General features: G+C 41.6%; 1 pseudogene; it reads right to left on the bottom strand.

The window, feature by feature from the left end:
- Window positions 1–819: 819 nt before the first annotated feature.
- Window positions 820–5124, bottom strand: LOC147477548 (pentatricopeptide repeat-containing protein At3g02490, mitochondrial pseudogene; annotated as a pseudogene).
- Window positions 5125–12836: the final 7712 nt, after the last annotated feature.

The raw sequence follows: 12836 nt of genomic DNA, 5'->3' as shown, positions 1-12836 counted from the left end.
AAGATTGCTGGAATTCAGAGGTGTATGGGAATCAGTTGTATCTCTTCACTAAGAAAATGAAGTTAGTCAAAGCTAAACTTAAAGGATGGGCAAGAATTCATTTTTTAGATTTCCAGAAAAGGGTGGAAGTAGCTAGAGAGGAGTTGAAACATATTCAAAGAAGTTTGCAAACTAGCCCCCTAGACTCTATTCTAGGTAACAAAGAAAAAGAAAGTAGGGTTAAGCTAGTTAGACTCATTGAGATAGAGCAAGAAGACATTAAGCAAAGATCAGAGTGTGACTGGATGAAATATGAGAATAAATGCAATTCCTTCTTCTTTGCAGCCATTAAAGAGAAGAAAACTAGAAATCTTATATGGTCATTGGAGGACCTAAATGGCAACAGGTTGCAGGGTTCGATCAAGATTTATAATGATTTTCTGAAGTGTTGAAATGTTATGGTTAATGGTGGTGTATGCATAGAAAGGTTTAAGATTAAATAGTGAATGTGATTAGGGTTATATATAGAAATCAGTTTGTGGTAAGTCCAATAACACACATATTGTTGTGTTGTGTTGTGTTGTGATAGCTATAACCATGCCTCACTGCAAGTCGTTATTCACCTCTTCGATGGGTTCAGTCAACACGTTCTAGCAGCACATACATGTGCCCCTATATGTGCAAAGAAAAAGTGTCGTAAAGTCATCCTCTCAAAATCCGAGGCGTCATAACACATAGGTCGACACCACAAGAAACCCCCACCCCCCCCCTTCTTTATCGTTGGGGCCTCTACAAATGAATACTACTCATTCCATTTACATGATTGGATGTGTAATAACTAATAACATAAAGGTACCAACTCTTCGATCTTCTTAAAAATTGATCCCCTGCTCATGCCCTATCAGAAGTCTGAAGTCCGAACACCAATCCTCTGTAAATCAGACTTCTTACTTCCTCTAGTTCCTGTTAATTCTGATTCAATAGATCTCGTTTCCTAAATTGATAGCCAGCTGCAAATTCATCATTTCATTTCCACCTCTTTGTACACCGCAATCAATGTTACACCTGTCTTATTTTAATGTCAAACTGCCTAAAGTTGGAATAATTAGTGATGGATATTCTGATTGTGGATTTGTGGTTCTTATTTTAACGATTCCAGTAATGGAACTTATTGAAGTCAGCATCCCATCACGCCTAAGCTACCACAGCAGTAGGACTGGCACCTACAGGTTTATGGGCAACAAAGAGATTCAACACATCAGCATGGTTACGGATATAACTTGGAGACTTTGAAAAGCAATTATGTGCCTCGTTATGCCTCCCAGCCTTCAAAAACGCTTCAATCATAAGGACAACTACAGTAGTAGGTGGAAACTTCCTATCCGTCACTGCTTTCAGAAAACTGATAACATCATCCCCAGTCCCAGACTTGGAGATACGATCGATAAACGGTTCAAGAACAGGTGGGAAACCATGACCCTTCATCAATCCAAGAAGACTCAGTGCTTCATTGAAACCTCCCTGAACCAATAAGCTCTGAATCAACATTTTGTATGCTAAATGGCAAGGTCGTAATTGGTGTTGACCAACCATCTCGGAAAGAAAGTTGTATGCATCTGTGGCTTTCCTCTTCCGGCAAAACCCCTTCAACACTTCTTCAAAAGCATGACCAGCATCTGTGACCCCAACCTCTTCTACCATTGTTCGGACGGAATATGACGCGCTTTTGGCATTACCAGCTAAGCATTGCCCATGAATCAAAGAAGTCCATGTCTTGGAATCGGGGCAGTTCCCAGAAGCTTTCATCTCACTTATCATTAGAACATCTTCACCTCTATCAACACTACCAAGATGAAAGATAATTTTATTGTAAACTTCACTGGTAGGTACAAATCCACCTTTTTCCATGGCCTTAAGGATCGTACCACATTCCTTCAATCTGTTAACTTCGATCGGTGACTTAACAACCATGTCAAGAATAGGCGTTGTCAAGCTATTTTCGCCATTAGTGAAAGTCTCCACAACTCTAGAAAACAACTGCATGCTCAACTCTTTACTCCACATAACGACCTTTCGCGAAGAGGAAAATGCCGTCCTGAACGGGAGGCTTATCTGCACTACCCATCTTGTACTCATACAACTCCACAGCATCCTCAATAAGTCTCCTCTTACAAAATAGCCCCATTACAAAAAAAATACGTATTCATCTCCATTTCATAACCAAATCCCTGCATTTCCTCAACGATTGTTACTCTGTCCTGTAACTCACTTTTGCCTTCTTTAATTCAGTTTATTTTTCCACTTATGTTTCCTTAGTAGCTGTATGTACCACTGTACTTGTACCCCTACGAACGACCATCATGGGGTACCACTATAAGAGCCGCCCACTAATGAGACGGGCTTGCTTACCCGCTACTGTGGCAGTCCCGCTTGTCTACTAATGTGGTATTCGGGCATGCCCTCTATTGGAGCAATGACACTGCCTACTAATATGACACCCAAGTTATATATAGCAGGTCTGGAGATATGTCAAGGGATTTTGTCCATATGAAGCTTTTGGAAAGATTTTATACAAAGAGGGAAATATCTCGTCAAATCAAATAAGAAAGGGGTATTTTTTAGCAATGAGATTCCTATAAATACCCAACAATCATTTCAAACAAAGAACTACGTGCATTTTTGAGACTTGATTCCAGAGAACAGTTTGGATACGTAGGCAGCCATTGGTGGTACAGTCTCTTTCACTCTCTATCAACCTCTCAAACGAGATCATTGGTGTGTTTGTGTGAGTCATTACCCAAACATAATTGGCGCCGTCCGTGGTCCTTATTGACGGGCCCTCTTCCACGTTCCTTCTTCCAAGCACCATTAATGGCAAAAACTACAAGGTCTCAGGCGAACAAGAATGCAAGAACACAACAACAACAACAAGACGAAAATCCGGAAATACTAATCAATCAGGAGGTGATAGAACAACTGGCTGTAACAGATCTGCAAGATCAGCCTTTTCAACTCGGTGCCCGACAACCCGGATCTAGGCGTCCGACATCTCGGGCTCCAAGACTTCACCTTCAAGATCTAGGCGTTACAAATGCAAAGCGAAGTAGATCCGGATAACATGAAGATAGGAGATGAAGACATGCCGTTAGAAGTACTGCGTCAGAGGTTCAGAAGAGAGAAGGAGCATAGCAACTACTTGCAGAAGCAACTAGACAAAGGGAAGCAAGTACAAAGGGACGCCGATCTTTGCATCTTCCACACGGCAAGAGCTCCCGAGATCCGGTGAAAATCGGAGTGTATCCAACCGACTACAATTTAATTACGGTACATCCCGGTCCATTGAAAAGCGTCCACGAGCATCGCGTCACCCAAGGTCAAGCGGACATTCATCCCATTCAAGAAGACGATCCAGATCTCGAAATACCAACAACACTAGGCGTATAAGTGGTCATAACATGACAAGATCATTGAATGTTGATCATAGCGTATCGAAAGGTGGACAACATCCACCATAAGGCGAAATCTTTGGGCGCCAAGATCGGGACCTCGAGAGGCAATTGCAGCATGACCTTAGATATGGCTTGAATGCAGCAAACCGATCTGACGGAGTTAACGGCGGTCAGCCCAGAATATGGCCACACCAAAGAAATGGGTCCCGGTTCGACAGCCTAGCCCGTTTTATCGGACAGTCTCGCTGAGCCCAAGGAACGGCCAAATATAGAAGCAAAACAACAATGGGCGACAACACCGTGAGATGCAGCGTAGTGAAGTTACTCCTCAAGTCGTAAGTCTAGAAGCCGCGGGTGCACCATTCGCGGAACAACAAATCAAAGACATCATCAAGAAAACAATGACTAATATGGGTGTCTTTGGAAGCACGATGGAAAGACCTTTGCAGTAAATGAAGATGTCGCCGGGAGATTTTCTCTAAAAATACAAAATCGCGAGCATCGAAAAGGATTCAAACAACCGGACCTTCCTACGTCAAGCGAAGGGGAGGAGACCCAAACGATCATGTTATGGAGTTTAAAAGCGGGGGTAATTCTATGGCAAAGATGACCCCCTCTTCGTGCAAACTTTTTCCGTCGTTAAAAGGAGAAGCTCTACGTTGGCTTTTCCAAGCTTGCGACTCAATCTATCGCGTCATTTCAGGAATTAGCAAACCCGGGTTCACGATCGGTTTAAGCATAATTGGACCGCCCTAAGGATGTCAACATCTTGCTCAACACGAAGCAACAAAAGGATGAAGCATTGGCAAAGTTAAGTAATTCGTTTCCGCCAAGTGCAAGCAGAGGTCACCGATGTCCCCGGCGTAATGATTATTCATGCATTCAAGGAAGGAGTCCATTTCGATAAAAGCGGAATTTACAACTCCCTTATGCGGGACCCCCACAATCAAAATCCGATTTGTTTGCACGAACAAGGCGGTTCATTGCGTGGAGGAAGATGTTAGATCAAAAGCCTCAAGAGACAAAGACTTAGGAGTAAAGACTCAAAGCGAAGGTAAAGGCAAATAGAAGCAAAACATATCGGAAGGACCACAATGAAGTGAGAATACAACAAGGTTAACACGGTCAGTGAGGAAATGAAGCTCACGCCATTAAATGCCAAGTACAATGTGATATATGAAAAGATCAAGGGACGCAACTTACTTTTCCCACCACTACCCTTGCCTGAAAACACTAAGTCTACACGTGACAAAAATCTTTGGTGTCACTTCCACAATGATTTCGGCCATGAAACAGGAGAGTGCAGATCCCTCAAGGGAAAAATACAGAGGCTAGTCGACAAGGGAAAATTAGATGAGTTTGTGCTTTCAAAAACGGTGAAACAAAATGTAGCAATGACTAGCCACAATGTCATACTAGCTGGTCATGCCAAAATCAATGATGTTTCACGAACAAGGCAAAAGTGTGAACAACGAGCAAAGTTTGGTTTCTTACGGGAATTTTATCACGTCAATAACATTGATTTTGTTGAAGGAATTCGTTCGTAAAACAATGAGCTTGGTCCCCTATGTTTTAGTGATAGAGATCTAATTGGCGTCCATCATCCTCATTATGATGCTGTCGTCATCTCAGCTTTCGTTGGATTATGGCGAGTTCAGCGCATCATGATAGATACTGGAAGCTCTGTCAGCGTCATTTTTGCAGGTTGCTACAAGAACATGCATTTGTCGAGAAAAATTTAATTACTACGAAAAGTACTCAATCATTGGGTTTGACGGAACCGCAACAACTCCGAAGAGGAAGAGTCTCTACCGGTCCACGCTCATGGACAAGTCTATTGACATTGAATTCCTCCTGATGAATTGCAAGTCCCCGTACAATGCAATCCTAGGAAGAGATTGGCTCCACAGCATGGGCGCAGTAGTCTCTACCTTTCACCAGGCAGTAAAATTCCCATCTCGACAAAATTTGTAAGGTCGCGGTGACGGATGGCTTCCACAGCTGTCACGAGAAAGTCTTGGATGAATATCGTCGATCCGGATATGCGGGAAATACAATTCGATGTAATTCGCAAAGCGGTGTCTAAATCGAGTCGACCCACGATAGTATTTATCTTGCTAGTTCACAAAATGAAGGACCGCCCGACTATCGACCGCCTCTTAGAAGTTCAAATTGGGAATTTAGGCGGACAAACAACTTTCATTTTCGCGAGGCCGACGGAAAATGAACAAAAAGAAATGATAGCACTCCTCAGAAAAAACAAAAAGATCTTTGCTTGGTCAGTCGAGCAGATGCCAGGGATCAGCCCAGAAGTTGCATGCCACACACTTGACATGGATCCTACCATCAAGCCAGTTCGGCAGAAGCCTAAGCGCATGGCCCCGGATAGAAAACTCAAAGTCAGAGAGGAAATTGATCGGTTACTCTCAACTCAGTTCATACGACCAGTTTCATATCCGCGGTGGTTGTCTAACGTGGTTGCAGTGCCCAAGAAAGATGGTAAAATGAGAGTGTGCATTGATTTCACGAACCTTAACAAAGCTTGCCCGATTCATCCCTACCCTCTTCCACGAATATCGGAATTGGTAGATGCCACGTCTGGCTACCCACGCTTATCATTTATGGATGCGTATTCGGGATACCACCAGATCCCGCTAGCTGTTAAAGACCAAGAAGCAACTGCATTCATCACTGACCAAGGGATTTTTTGTTACCAAGTTATGCCTTTTGGTTTAAAAAACGCAGGGGCTACGTTTTGCAAGGATGATCAACACCATATTGAAGATATGTTGGGCAAGACAATGGAGGCTTACATTGATGACATGGTTGTAAAATCCAAGCACAGTGGCGATCACATCTCTGACTTACAATCAGTTTTTGACAGAATTGACGAATTCAACATGCGGCTAAATCCTTTGAAATGTGCTTTCGGACTGATATCAGGAAAATTTCTAGGGTATTTGATGACTCGTCGAGGCATCGAAGCTAACCCAGAACAGATCCGATCCATTCAATCCATGCCCTCTCCAAAAACAAAAAAGGAGATTCAACAGCTCACAGGGCGTTTAGCAGCACTAAATCGTTTCATCTCTAAATACTCGGACCGGTGTCATCCTTTCTTTCAGACGTTAAAAGACTCAGCAAAGTGGAATGATGATTGTGAAAATGCCTTTCAATCAATTAAGAACTACCTTGTCGCACCACCAATCTTGGCATTTCGACTCTGGGGGCAACCTGTTGGAGCTTACTTGGCGCTTCTGATCCGCGATAAGTGCGATCCTGTTCATCGATGGAGAAGACGGTCGCCCAATCTTCTTCATTAGTAAAACACTAACGGGGCGGAAAGCAGATATTCGAGAATTGAAAAAATTGCTTTAGCCTTGGTTCATCTTTGCCGGGCATACTCAAGCCATATTTCCAAGGAAGGCGATCAAAGTATACACGGAATATCCTCTACGCAAAGTTTTCCGAAGTGCCCAGGAATCAAGTAGACTCGCGGAATGGGACATCTACTTAAGTGCTTATAGCATCCATTTTGAACCTCGCATTTCAGAAAAGGGTCATGCACTTGCATCCCTAATGGCAGATTTCCCTATCGACGATTTTGTCCCCGAAGTCGACCAAGACAGCAGTATATATAGCGAAACGGCTATAGTTGGGGGCGAGGAAGCCCTGCCAAAGCATACAGACCCTTCATCCGATTTATGGATTGTTTACACAGATGGCTCACACAACAAATCCGGCTCTGGATTAGGATGTGTTTTTATCAAGCCAGATAAATCAACCATGGAGCGCTCAGTTCGTTTTGGGTTCAAGGCCTCCAATAATGTAGCAGAATATGAAGCTGTCATGTACGCAATGCGCACAGCTTTGGACTTAGGAGTTCGAAAATTACAAATTTTCACTGACTCACGGTTGGTGGCAGGGCAATTCTCCGGCTCTTTTGAAGCCCGAGACGATAAAATGGCAGCATACCTAGACTTAATTCACAGACTTGCTCACCAGTTTGAAACCATCCAGATTATACAAAGGCCTAGGAATGATGTTCGACATGCAGACGCCTTAGCATATCTATCCGCGGCAGTAGACATTGATGGACCAAGACAAGTTAACGTTGATTTCCAGCAAGACCCGAGCATTGACTTGTCCTTAGAACAACTCGCAGACATCTACATCAACGCATGTTGCTTTTTCTATATGGATAGGGAACATCTACCATCGGACATTAATGTTGTCAATACGAGGAAAAGGAAGTATGATATTCCCCTACAAGACAAGCCCAGTGAAGACGTTTCCCAGAAAGATAGAAATAAGACTCTTCAAGAAAATGATGCAGACTCCAGCCCTATACCTGAAAGTAACGATCAAGGTGACAACGAAATTGCAGAAGAGCCCGACAACTTCACTTACCCAAATGTCGTGGCAGACATCGGCGACAAGACACACCGATCATTGCATTTCTAATGCAATGGCATAGTCCCGAGAACCCAAGATCGCAGATAACGTCAAAAGAGACTCATGGAAGTTTATACATTATCTTCATCCACGGGAACTCTGCAATTTGTGCGGGAAAGGTAATTCATTGTCTCTATCTTTGAGGTGTCTCACAACACAGGAAGGAAGAACGGCCGTGCTACAAGAAATCCATGCGAGGGATATCACGGAAATCATGAATTGGTGAAGTTTGGCTCATAAGGCAATGACACAAGGATATTGGTGGCCTCATATGCAATTGGATGCGAAAAACATTTCCCGGACATGTATTCCTTTGAAACACTATCATTTGGGTACTCTTCCTTCCAATCGAGCTACACCCGATTTTTCACCATGGCCATTTGCAAAATGGGGTTTAGACATCATTGGGCCCCTACCTAGAGCTCCGGGGAATGTTCGCTTTCTCCTCATAGCTACTGATTACTTTACCAAGTGGGCGGAAGTACAACCTTTGGTGCACATACAAGCTTCGGACGTCAAAGCGGTTCCTATGGAAGGATATAATTTGCCGATTTGGTATCCCCTACTGAGTTAATATCGGACAATGGAAAGCAATTTGATGCGAGAAGAAATACCACGAGGCTTTGTGCTAGTCTCCATATTCAAAGACAATTTTTTCTGCACCCTATCACCCCAAGCAAATGGGCAGGCAGGCGACAAATAAATCCATCTTAGCAATCCTCAAGCGTCGACTCGAGCGGGCTAAAGGCAAGTGGACAAAGGGAGTTACAAGCCGTTCTATGGGTATAGAACAACTCAAATTTCGACGGGGAATGTCACCATTTAACTTTGGCGTATGGAGCGTAAGCGGTATTACCCACGGAAATTTTCTTTGAGGGCGACCCCGACCGCTGCCTTAAATGATGGCCATAATGGCCTAATTAGTAGCTCATTCAAAGGCCAATCTAGATGAAGTCTTGTGAGGAAAGTATTGCTCGTCTCCTCCATTACCAAGCCGCGAATGAAGAAGCAATATGACAAGAAGCGGCTTTGAAAGTTTTTCATCCGATTTGGGTCTTGTGTAGACAATCAAAGATCATCGAGGCAGGGAAGCTAGGCTTAAAACTGGGAAGGACCTCTTATCATTGACCGTCTTGCCTCTAAGGCATATTTCCTTCAAGACAATTTAGGGAACCCTCTCCGAAACCATGGAATCTTGCGCTCCATCTTAGGCGTTTCTATCGTTAAATTGGTTTCCCATTAGTACAAATTGGTAGCTTGAGTGACAGCTCCTTAGTGTTTTTCCATGAGACAGACTAGCTATGTTGTTTCAAATTTTGAAATCATCAATAAAATTTCATTCTTCCATATTTGACTTCCATTCAGCAAGACACGCACAGTGTATATAAATTCCTCAAAAGCAATGTACAGCAAAACACTCTAGTTCAGTCACCACCACCTTAGTTTAGGTGAGGTTGGTATTTAACCTACACAAATTCAAAGTCGTGGAGTTTGCGTTTGCAAAACCTTACTCCACGCATCAAAAAGTCGTGGAGTTTGCGTTTGCAAAACCTTACTCCACGCATCAAAAAGTCGTGGAGTTTGAGTTTGCAAAACCTTACTCCACGCATCAAAAGTCGTGGAGTTTGCGTTTGCAAAACCTTACTCCACGCATCAAAAGTCGTGGAGTTTGCGTTTGCAAAACCTTACTCCACGCATCAAAAAGTCGTGGAGTTTGCGTTTGCAAAACCTTACTCCACGCATCAAAAAGTCGTGGAGTTTGCGTTTGCAAAACCTTACTCCACGCATCAAAAAGTCGTGGAGTTTGTGTTTGCAAAACCTTACTCCACGCATCACAAAGTCGTGGAGTTTGCGTCTGCAACACCTTACTCCACGCATCAAGAAGTCACGGGACTTGCATATGCAATATCTTAACCCACGCACCAGAAAATCGTGGGGTTAGCATTTACAATACCTTACCCCATTCATCACAAATCACATAGCAATCAAGCGGGAATGACTATATAAATGCAAACCGGTTTATCGTGTCTATCAACAAAATGAAATTTCTGTTTCCCAAATTTTACATTATCACCTAGGTGTTCTTCATTATAAAAGAGGTTGTGCACGCATCGACACTTAATTCAAAGCATTCTAAGTTAAGTACCTTAACTAAGTTATTCGCGTGGCATCGCAGAAATTGTGATCACAGTGTTTCATTCTTTTATAGTAATATGATGTCTATTCTTCGCCGCAAGGAACGAATTCCATCCGGCAAAGAGGGGGCGGTGTATGTACCACTGTACTTGTACCTAATGAGCGACCATCATGGGGTACCACTATAAGAGCCGCCCACTAATGAGACGGGCTTGCTTACCCGCTACTGTGGCAGTCCCGCTTGTCTACTAATGTGGTATTCGGGCATGCCCTCTATTGGAGCAATGACACTGCCCACTAATATGACACCCAAGTTATATATAGCAGGTCTGGAGATATGTCAAGGGATTTTGTCCATATGAAGCTTTTGGAAAGATTTTATACAAAGAGGGAAATATCTCGTCAAATAAGAAAGGGGTATTTTTAGCAATGAGATTCCTATAAATACCCAACAATCATTTCAAACAAAGAACTACGTGCATTTTTGAGACTTGATTCCAGAGAACAGTTTGGATACGTAGGCAGCCATTGGTGGTACAGTCTCTTTCACTCTCTATCAACCTCTCAAACGAGATCATTGGTGTGTTTGTGTGAGTCATTACCCAAACAGTAGCGACTCATATACTTACACGAATAAGGAAGCCATCTTGGTAGCGTCTTAGTCTCAAACTCTCAGTAAGGCTATAGAAGGATTGGCTAATAGTTTTTCATGTCTTACGTTTGCTCATGTAAATGAGGAGACATATACGTAAGGGACACCTAGCTAGTCTTGACTTGAATCAAGACCGTAATTACTTCTTACCTCCTCATGATGAGCAACTTCGCAACTTTGTAAAGGGGACAAAGAAGGTAAAGTCTACCTCTAATTTTAAAGCAGATGGCCTTCCTAACCTTAACAAACTTGTAGCACTAAAAAGGAAAAGAAACAATTCCTGTCCAAAATTACCAAAGGATTTGGCTCTTGGTGTAGGATTTTACATACAGAACAGGTTTGCCAATCAGAGATGCACTCGATTATCATATAGTATCCAATTTATTTCTAGTACATAACTGAAAATTGATGCAACAGTTAGTAAACAAACGACTTACCCAATAAGTTCAATCAATATACACTGCTCACAAACTCATTGTTCCGTGAAAAAAAAAAATCCCCGGCTTAATTTGGCTAATAATGAATTTAGAATAATAACATGTCTTAAAAACCATGAAAATGGAAAAAAAAAAAGATTCATGTAAGAGATGGGGCTCGTCTTACAACTCTTTACTTGATTCATATGATCGGCCGTGATGGGGGAAGGGCAACCCATAGTCAATTCAAAATTAGTGTGAAAAGAACAATTAATAAGAAGACTAACACAAACCTGTTAATATTGTCAAGAGTAAGCTCATCATTGCACAGCTTTGCAAATCCTAAAATCTCCTCATTTGAAACACAGGCTCCTTTCCTGACCTACATAAACAGAATGTGTGCTTATATGTAAAATCATCATCAATGAATAGCTTCTCATTTGAAACACGGGCTCCTTTCCTGACCTACATAAACAGAATGTGTGCTTATATGTGAGATCATCATCAATGAATAGATTAATCAACCCCTTTAATAACCATGTCCGAAATCAAAATACAATGAAATCAGTACTTTGCTTAAAAATTCGTCCAGATCTTCAGCAGTGTTTCATGACACAAAATATTGCATCTTTTTTTTGTGTGTGAGAGAGACTTGAAACTTCAATAATGTTGGTAAGGTTATTGCAATAGTAAAAAAACAATCAAAACAATGGCAATCTACATAACCCAACAGTCATCTCGTGTGTTGTGCTCTCAAGCTTCTTTTAAGTTGTACGGGTTAGATGTGACGACCACAAAGGCAAAGAAATATACCAAGGCAAATCAAACAAATGAATAGGTACTACACTACGCACTTACCAATGAGGAAAATAGCATATGAGTTTTTTGCACAATGGAAGTTGTTCCAAATTATTTATGAAGAGGAAGAAAATATAAACAACTACTCAATTCCACAGGCACGCTTTCTCAAACTCTTGCTGCTCTCTGCGACACAAATCAAACTCATTGGTGTGGTAATACATGCAACCTGCATAAGCATCCATTTCATCTGGTGCAAGACCTTTCAATCTGCAAGAATGAACTTGTGTATTTAAGCAAGAGTACCTAAAGCATGTAGCTAATTTGCCGACTTTTTGGTTTACATAGATAAAGAAATCATAAAAACCTTCAAAGAAACAACAATACCAATACAAACAATAAAACCAAACAGGAGGTACTGAAAAAAAATAGATAAACAAAAAACAAAGAGAAAAAACCTGGTTGAATCTAATTAAGGCACCATTTTAACAATGGCTTTACTCTCTATGCAGTTTTAAACGTTCAACTTTTAACCTATAGCTAAATGGATTTCTTAAGCACTTTATACTTAATCTACCATTCTTGATACTAACATCTAACTCTAACTTCTAAAAGTAAGCAAAATAATTGTTTATTAATTAGAAACAAAATCATACCTTTCTTCTTTTTCTGGCATTTTTCAGATCATTCTATTCTTCTTCAGAAAGATTCTGAGATAGAGAGATTTGAAAGATGTGTCAAGAAGTAACACTGAACAAAGATGAGAGAAAGTTTTTGGGGGCAAAATTCGGGACTTTTGTTTTGTTTTATGTTTTTGTTTTTCATTGGTTTTAATACAGTGAGAATAACGAACAATTGAAATTAGGAAAAGTGGGCGTAGATTTACTTTTTTTCTGCCGAATTATTGGAAAATCTGATGTGTCAGTCTCAGAGAAAAAAAGGGGGCTAACG

The sequence above is a fragment of the Coptis chinensis genome, chromosome 9, assembly GCF_015680905.1.
Source record: "Coptis chinensis isolate HL-2020 chromosome 9, ASM1568090v1, whole genome shotgun sequence".
Taxonomy (NCBI): domain Eukaryota; kingdom Viridiplantae; phylum Streptophyta; class Magnoliopsida; order Ranunculales; family Ranunculaceae; genus Coptis; species Coptis chinensis.
This window is presented reverse-complemented; position numbering and strand designations above follow the sequence as displayed.